The following is an 8171-nucleotide window of genomic DNA, read 5'->3' as shown; positions in this document are numbered from 1 at the left end:
TGTGGAAGTCACACATGTCAAATCTGTGCTAGTCTCCCTTCATTCAGGCCATATGAAGACAAAGAGTCTGCAGGTCCAGGAAGTTATAATTAACTATCATTAAACAACAAGAACGTATGATGCAGCCAGCACATGAAGACCCCTTTAAAATAATAAACCTCAAAAACTGGTGTTTTCATCAAAAAGTGACTGTGGCCCCACAGTGAGTCCAGGGGCTTATTTCTGCCTCAAAAGGACTTGATTTCACTCTGGTCTGTGATATTTAACAGATTATTGTTGAATCCTGGAACACTTCAAACAGACCGGTGCTGTAGGTGGACTGACTTGCAGCCACCCTTTGAAATATCTTAGAAATAAAGGTGAGGTTGGAGATCACAGCAGTAGCAGCCTGTGGTACTTACTCTGTTGCCAGAGACAGGTTGATCTGGCCACACTTGTGTGAAACCAGCCTGTCCAGTTAGGATCAACATTGACTGTGAATCAGTTTCAGCTGCTGTTGTGCAAATGGAACAGACAACAGGTGGAAATGAGAGGCAGTTATCAAGACAGCCCCTATAAAGGAGAGGTTCTGCTTCTCAGGAGGGTCACACCCTAATACAAGACCACTTCCTGTTATGCAACAAATACACTTTATGATTCAATGTTGAGCTAATGCCACAGCCACAGAAAGACATTTCTCCCAGCTGCTAGACAGCAAGCCTTATCTAGACATGGAGGACAGACAGTCTCCTCTCCTCATGGAGGACAGACAGTCTCCTCTGGAGGACAGACAGTCTCCTCTCCTCATGGAGGACAGACAGTCTCCTCTCCTCATGGAGGACAGACAGTCTCCTCTCCTCATGGAGGACAGTCTCCTCTCCTCATGGAGGACAGTCTCCTCATGGAGGACAGTGATATGCAGTGTTCAATCTTTGTTGACACAGTTAGAAGAAATCTTTGTTCATACCTTTACCAATGTCAAACTAAGAAGAACATGTGCTTTGTGTTGTTCTCCCACTGACTGAGACATGAAAAATAAGAGGTCACACATGGCTCGTTGGTCTAGGGGTATGATTCTCGCTTAGGGTGCGAGAGGTCCCGGGTTCAAATCCCGGACGAGCCCTGATGTTTAACTTTATTCCATTGGAGACCAACTCCTTTTTGTTGAACTCTTTTCAGTTCCTCTCTAACTACCACACAGCTTTACAAAGCTAACAAAGTTCTATTCAGACTCATCCCAATCCAGAGCAGTTGTTACACACCCTTGTTCGGGCTGGGTGAATGGGTGGCCGTCTTACACACACCTCCGCCACATCTTTTACATTCCATTTCGTGTTTATTCAAAGCTGAACAAAGGTCTTAAAAAAATACAAAATAATTTAACTCAAATGAAAATCACTCAAAATTAATAATGCTTGGCCAAAGGTGGTCAAGAAACTGTTTGCCACCTTCTTCCACCCTCCTCTTCCTGTAAAAACCCTAACTAAACACTAAATGTAGACTTGTTACGGGTTGCAAAATAATAATAATGGCACAACTTTCAAATATACTAAATAACCAAAAACAATATTGTACAGTGCCAAATTAATCAAAAAATGGCTACAACAATATGAGTGTCACAGCAAAGGCTCTGAATACTTGGGACCATGTCATATTTCACTTTTTCTTTTTAATACATTGAGTTTGGCCACTCCCCCGAGTAGCATCCTCAGTTCTGCCGAGTGGCTCATCACATTACGATAACATCTTCCCAACCCATCTACTCTTGGAGAGACACAGTCATGCTGTCTACACTTTAACAATGCTACGTGACTATGCTGTAAATGTGTCTGCACATCATCTGAGCTGCTCTGCACTGTGTGCCCTGGTGCGGCCTCTGCAGTGCGCAGTGCTGCCTTTGCAGTGCAGCCTTTGCATTGTGCAGTGCGGACCTTGCAGTGTGCAGTGCGTCCTCTGCAGTGCAGCCTTTGCAGTGTGCAGTGAGGCCTTTGCAGTGTGCAGTGCGGCCTGTGCAGTGCAGCCTTTGCAGTGTGCAGTGCGGCCTTTGCAGTGTGCAGTGCGGCCTGTGCAGTGCAGCCTTTGCAGTGTGCAGTGCAGCCTTTGCAGTGTGCAGTGCGGCCTCTGCAGTGCAGCTTTTGCAGTGTGCAGTGCGGCCTCTGCAGTGCAGCATTTGCAGTGTGCAGTGAATTTTCCTCCTTAGTCTTTGAAGGAGAACTTGTTTCTGTCACAGCATTTGCCTTAAACATAAGCATCTTGTTTGAAGACAAACTTTGACAAACATTGAAGGCCAGTTTTTGGAGTAGTTGCTTGGTTTCTCCATTGTACAGAACAGAGCATGCCTCACTGCACTGGACTGCATATATCCAGGGGTGGCAGTAAAAAAAAGCAGCTTCCCTGAGGGGAAACTCAGTGATGCTGTAACCTCTGTTATGCTGACTTTAAAAAAAAAAAAAAAAATACTTTAAAGCCACTGCTTTGTGGCTTTGGTGCACAATGGATAGCGCATTGGACTTCTAGTTAAACACAGGAGAAGTGATTCAAAGGTTGTCGGTTTTGAGTCCTTTTGCTTTTTGCTTTTTAACTTCCTGTGGTGCCGTCCTTCAGGGTGGATACCTGTTGCAGCAGCTCTCGTCCTGAGAGCTAGAAAAAAAATGAAATGTTCCTTTCAGTTGGATGAATCGATAGAGCAGAGCATCTCCAGTGCTGCTCAGTTGATAGTTTTGGTGTGCTATCCCTGATATTTTGGAAGACTTTCTGTTCTGCAAGTTATTGCGCAGATAAAGTCTGTCAATCCAGAGATTAAAGCTGCTCACTGTATGCTGCTGAACATGAGGCACTGCTGGATCACTCTGAGGTGCGATAGGTGTTGCAATGGCTGCAGCACAGCGCTCAATCAGAGGGGAAGAAGAAGGAGCAACATCACTGGAGAGCAGACTGGAGAAGAAGGCAGCGTGGTCAGAGCAGTCAGAAACAGGTGCTGCAGGGTTTCAGCCTTTCTCTGACACACAGGACACGACCTGGTTCAGACCATGTGCTTCATCTGGTGCAGAATGATACAGCTGTAAATCCCTCTGTGCCTCATCTTGAAATCTGTGTCAACACGTGCTGTCTCAACAAGTCTTTAGACCGAGGTGACATTCATGATCAGTATTGAGTATTGTGGTGTATGAGATGAGGGTAATATGTTAAGCTAGTTGTGTAACGTCTGTTTAGAAGCTGTGTTCAGCAGTGTCCTCAATCAGCTGTGGATCAGCCATGGTCACAGACACTCACATGTTGTCATCAACTAAATTAGCTGTCAGTGTTCCAGCAGCTCTTTGATGCTAAGTGAGTGCTCTACCATTTGAGCTAATCCCCCTTGCTGGCACGTGCAAATGCCAAATATTGCGCCTTGTCCTGCTGCAATATGGAGCCAAATCTGGGTCATACATTGTCAGCCATGCTGCTACAGTCCTTGTGTGGTGCACCCAAATATGTGCAACCACATTTGGTATTTTGAGAATCAAAAAGCAGGTAAAAATTTTATTTTGTTGATACTTTAACAGTGCTACTAAGTAATACTTTAATAATAAGATCATTATTTTGCATGTATAAAAGGTATGCCTGTGCGAATATGAGTGAATTAAGTGTTATAATGGTAAGTGGAACCTTTGGCATTGTGATTGTCACTCCTCAGTTGTCTACTGCGGACCAACTTCCTGTTTCCTGTTAGAAGCAACCCGGAGAACGAAGCGAGTGCTACTGTGTTTCTTTTGCTAACATTCTATTATTCTCAGGTCAGTAGTTGGTTAAAAATGGTCACGAATGAAAGCCTTAAGCTTCGTATTGATTCTGTATTCGCTGACAGTGATTTCATAATGATTTGCGTAACTTTGAGTAACTTTAAAAGTAGTTTGTAGAAGCTAACGATGCAGCTAATTGGAAGGTAGTAGCGGTATAGCCGAGCTGTGGGTAATCTCGCGCTACTTCGAGTAATTATCGCGCTGAAATGCTCCGCTGTAATTTGTATCAAGTATATGTATATAGCACACTTACGTCACTCCAATTGAATGTATGTCTCCTGATGTGTTGATGTGTGATTATAAGATAGAGTTGCATTATTTGTTCAGTGTTAAATGTAATGTTTGATGAAAGAATGAAATATTATTGGGTTTATTTTGGTGCAATGTCCAAGTCTGTATAAACTTGTATGTTTATTTTGTGAGAAATACTGTTATACTGTTTGGTGGGGAAACATGGTTTATATGTGGTTACAGACCTGCTGGAAAAACGGAGGTGGTGGCCTCAGACATCATCTTTCTACCACATACAATGCAGTGATTCCATCCATTCCCAGGAAGTTTGCACATACTCACAGCAAGAACAAAGGGCTGTCAACCAGTCCCCCTCCGGCAGTCTCACAGTCGTTAGCCAGTCGTTAGACACACCTGGCCCAGGCAGCCAGAACATCACAGGTAACTATGGAAACATTTAGTGCTATTGTTTTTTTTAAGTTTTACCCAGACCCACCCACTGAGGTCTGTAACCACATATAAACCATGTTTCCCACCAAACAGTTAGAACTGATGAAGCTGCTTGGAGGAGCAGCGAAACGTCTTCACGAAAACTCTACAAGTCCAGACGCCTTACTTCAATCTTCTCTACGTATGATGACCTGGATGACTGAGAATCTTCATCAACAGGAAACATGACCCACAGCCTGAACAAAATGTGCTTAAAAATACACATTATGAGGCTGGAAAAAGAGAAAGACTTCATGAGGATGTTTTAATGGAGATGTATCTCACCCAGTCTCTCATGAAGGAATGTGATTTTAAGTTTCACAAGGTGCCTGGATATATACAGCATTACCAGGTTGATCCATTTGGAGTACATATGTACACAGAGACTGGAGTAAGCATCCTCATGCAGGAAAAAATGTGGCTGTATATCTTGTGACGGCCCCTGAGTGGGCTGGATCTCGTCTGTGTCTGGGGCCTTTAACTTTGCTCCCAGCTCTGTCTCCTCCTCTCCCCTTGTTTCTCTCCCTATTCTCAGGTGTTCCTGATCACGGTGCCACCTGGCGGGGGCGTGGCCGGCTAGGTTTAAAAGCCAGTTTCCAGCACTGATGTCTCTCTCTCTGCTCAGCCCTGCCAGCCCTGCTCTGCATTGGTTGTGTTGGCCTGCTCGCCAGCGGCCACCTTTTCTTTTGTTTTGGCACTTGTTTGGGTTGTTTCATTTTGTTATACTTTATTTTTATGTTAATAAATTGCACTTTGATTGGCATCCCTCCCGTTTGGTGTTTTGTTTGTCCGCCTTCTGCGAGCCAGGCGTGACAATCTAGATGCTACAGGGAATGTGGTATCCAAGGTCCCTAATCAAAGTAAATGACTGCTATACTATGCCAAAATGCACCCCCCTCCCAGTCTGTGAAATGATGACCAATGAACACTCCATCCTACTTTCTGGCTACTGCAGTTCCTCAGAAAAGTATCACAATACACAACCCTGAAAGTAAAACAGGTTGAAACAGAACAGTTGGGCACTACTGCAGAGTGTGCTGTTATCATTCAATGGGGAGAGCATTGAAAGCTATTTAGACAGAGCTTATGCAACGTGTTCTAAATGGAAGACAGAGAAGGACATACAAACATTCACAGTCTTGTGCATATGCTCTGCACATATGATTAAAGCTGTCAGTAAGGCAATTGGGGAAAAAACTGCAGATACGAACTTGAAAAGTTTTGCCACATTTGCATTTGCTAGGTTGCAAAACAGTACTTCAATGGCTGCAGCACTCACCATCTTCCGTTCTCTCTGCCATGTGTTAAAAGGCAAACACAATAGCAGTTGTGTCCAGAAACATCTTGAGACATTGCATGACTTGATTAAAACAAACATCATTCCAGACATGGAACAAACAGGAAATGCTGACACACCCCTAGCTCTGGAAGATGACAAACAAAGAAGAAATTGTTGGAGGATCTCCCTTTACACATGTGTTTAAGAGCATCTTGGAGGAAGTACAGACAGAAATGGAAGAGATTCAGAGACCTCACTTCCTGAAGACATTCCCTACTTCTGTCCTGCAGTCCTTGATGATCTCTTTGACAACTGCCTTGGCATATTTCCCCTATGGAGTGGTCTCATGTTGAGACATGTGAAAAGGGATGTATGTGACCAAAAAGACCAGACCATCACAACCAAAACCAGAGACACAAACTGCCACGTGGAGAGATGGATTGGAATTGTTAAACACTGTATTTTGAAAAAGCAGAGGTGCCTGAGGCCAGCAGCATTTGTTAGAATAATGTATGGGTCCTTACAGGGAAGATACAGAGAGCATATCATGTATCATAACTCTGAAAACCTGCTCATTGAAACTATGCTCAATTATGCTATGCTGATGAGCATATCATAGCATAAAACACAGGACAGGAGAAGAGCAAGCAGAGAGCAGAGCAGAGTGGGAGCAGTCAGAAACACGTCTGCACTCCTTAAAGGACAGATAAGGAATAATCCTTGTTGAATAATCATTGTAATAGCCTGGGCATACCAGCAGGGAGGAAGGGAAGAGAAGTGACCTGCAGATGCAACATTGTTCTATTTAAAGTGAGCACCACTTACATCAGTCCAGTCAGATTAGCATTCAGTATTCTACAGGCAGACAGGATGCAAAAACGCAGTCAAGCACAATAAAGAGTAATGATATTATGAGGGGTTATATAAACAGTATATTTATAATTGCAGCATGGTGTTTTTGTCATCCTGTGGAGGAAACATCTATGCTATGTACAATGTTTCAGGTCACATTCCATCACTATGATGTCGATGTAGGAAATGTGCACTTTGTGGGAAGTATACAGCCACTAATGCAACAGCGTTTCAGTTTCTTTTTTCACTTAATATATATTTAAGTGCAGCTTTTATGGAAGGCAGATGCTGTTCTTCACTTGTCCAGCTGGCTTAGTGTTTTTCCTTCATGGCAAGAGGGAGAATGAACCATGACAAGAATGGTAAGGGTCCTTTATGGTGGGGTGGCTCTGTGGATGCACCTGCATTGCAGAGTCACTACCAAGTACAGGAGAGGTGTACCAATGATTTTACTGGGTGTTCTCTGTGTCCTGTTAAGCTGTTATAGAGTGATCCTGAAAGCAACAGAGAATTTGGGTGTAGCTGTTTTTCCTCTGTCGTCTTGGAGGTGTGACTTGTGCAATATGTCACACTAAATAAAGACATTTTTGTGACTGTATTTATGTATTTGTATCTATTTGTTGTATACATGTACATTATATACATAAGCTCTATATACACTATACACCCAGTAGGCATATTATGTCAGATTTGGACAAACTTACGTTTGTATTTAAACATCTTTTTTTCTAACCAGTCCAGTGTACATGAGCACCTCACCTATGGATACAGGGATAGGCTCCAGCCCCCAGTGACCCTGACGAAGCAGGTTCAGATGATGGATGGATGTTGTAGAATAACCACCAGGAATTAATCGTGGAATGATGTCTTAATTAGGGCTTAATTAGGCAGCCAGGGCTGTTACCATGGTGACAGGCTGACACACAGAGGCATACAAACTATATACTACTAAACTACTACTACTACTTTTCCGCATTCAAATCACACAGTCTGTGTTTTTTATAGTCTTATGGTTTTATTCCAGCCTCTGACCTTTCATATGGTGTATTCACAGACTATTCTTTAAGGTCATGACTTCATACTGCTCTTGTCATTCAGCTGTTTCTTTTTCATTAGTGGGCCAATGCACTAGAGCATTGCCCTGTTGCACTGTTCTAGTGCATTGTTCCACTATTGTTATTGCTCATACTTCTTTATTATTCTCCTTCTTCCAGACACAATTTGGCGCGTAACTAGCCCCACAGCTTTGACGTGAGTGACCTGAAACTTTTACAGGACGTCCAGCTATATCGGGACACCTGTGCCATTTTTTCCAATTCGACGTACGGTTTTCGCATAATTTGCAAAAAACACATGGCAGAATGACATAGACGGTGACTGGGAGAGAGAGAGAGAAAAAAATGCAAAAATCACAAAACCTGGGTCTCTTTGTGGCACTCTGACTCAGCCACACTTTCACCTACAGACATGGGCGTCTCAGCCGTGGGGGATGTGGGGGATGTAACACCCACACTTTTTCTAAAATCACATTTCATCCCCCACAGTCTTTGGAGAGGTAA

At 43.3% G+C, this 8171-nt stretch overlaps 1 non-coding gene across 1 annotated transcript; it reads left to right on the top strand.

Moving 5' to 3' along the window:
* Positions 1–1030: 1030 nt before the first annotated feature.
* On the top strand, positions 1031–1102 carry trnap-agg (transfer RNA proline (anticodon AGG)). The gene has a single exon. It is a non-coding gene; the product is annotated as a tRNA-Pro (tRNA).
* Positions 1103–8171: the final 7069 nt, after the last annotated feature.

This window comes from Parambassis ranga, unplaced genomic scaffold (assembly GCF_900634625.1).
Source record: "Parambassis ranga unplaced genomic scaffold, fParRan2.1 scaffold_22_arrow_ctg1, whole genome shotgun sequence".
NCBI classification, from domain to species: Eukaryota; Metazoa; Chordata; class Actinopteri; family Ambassidae; genus Parambassis; species Parambassis ranga.
This window is presented reverse-complemented; position numbering and strand designations above follow the sequence as displayed.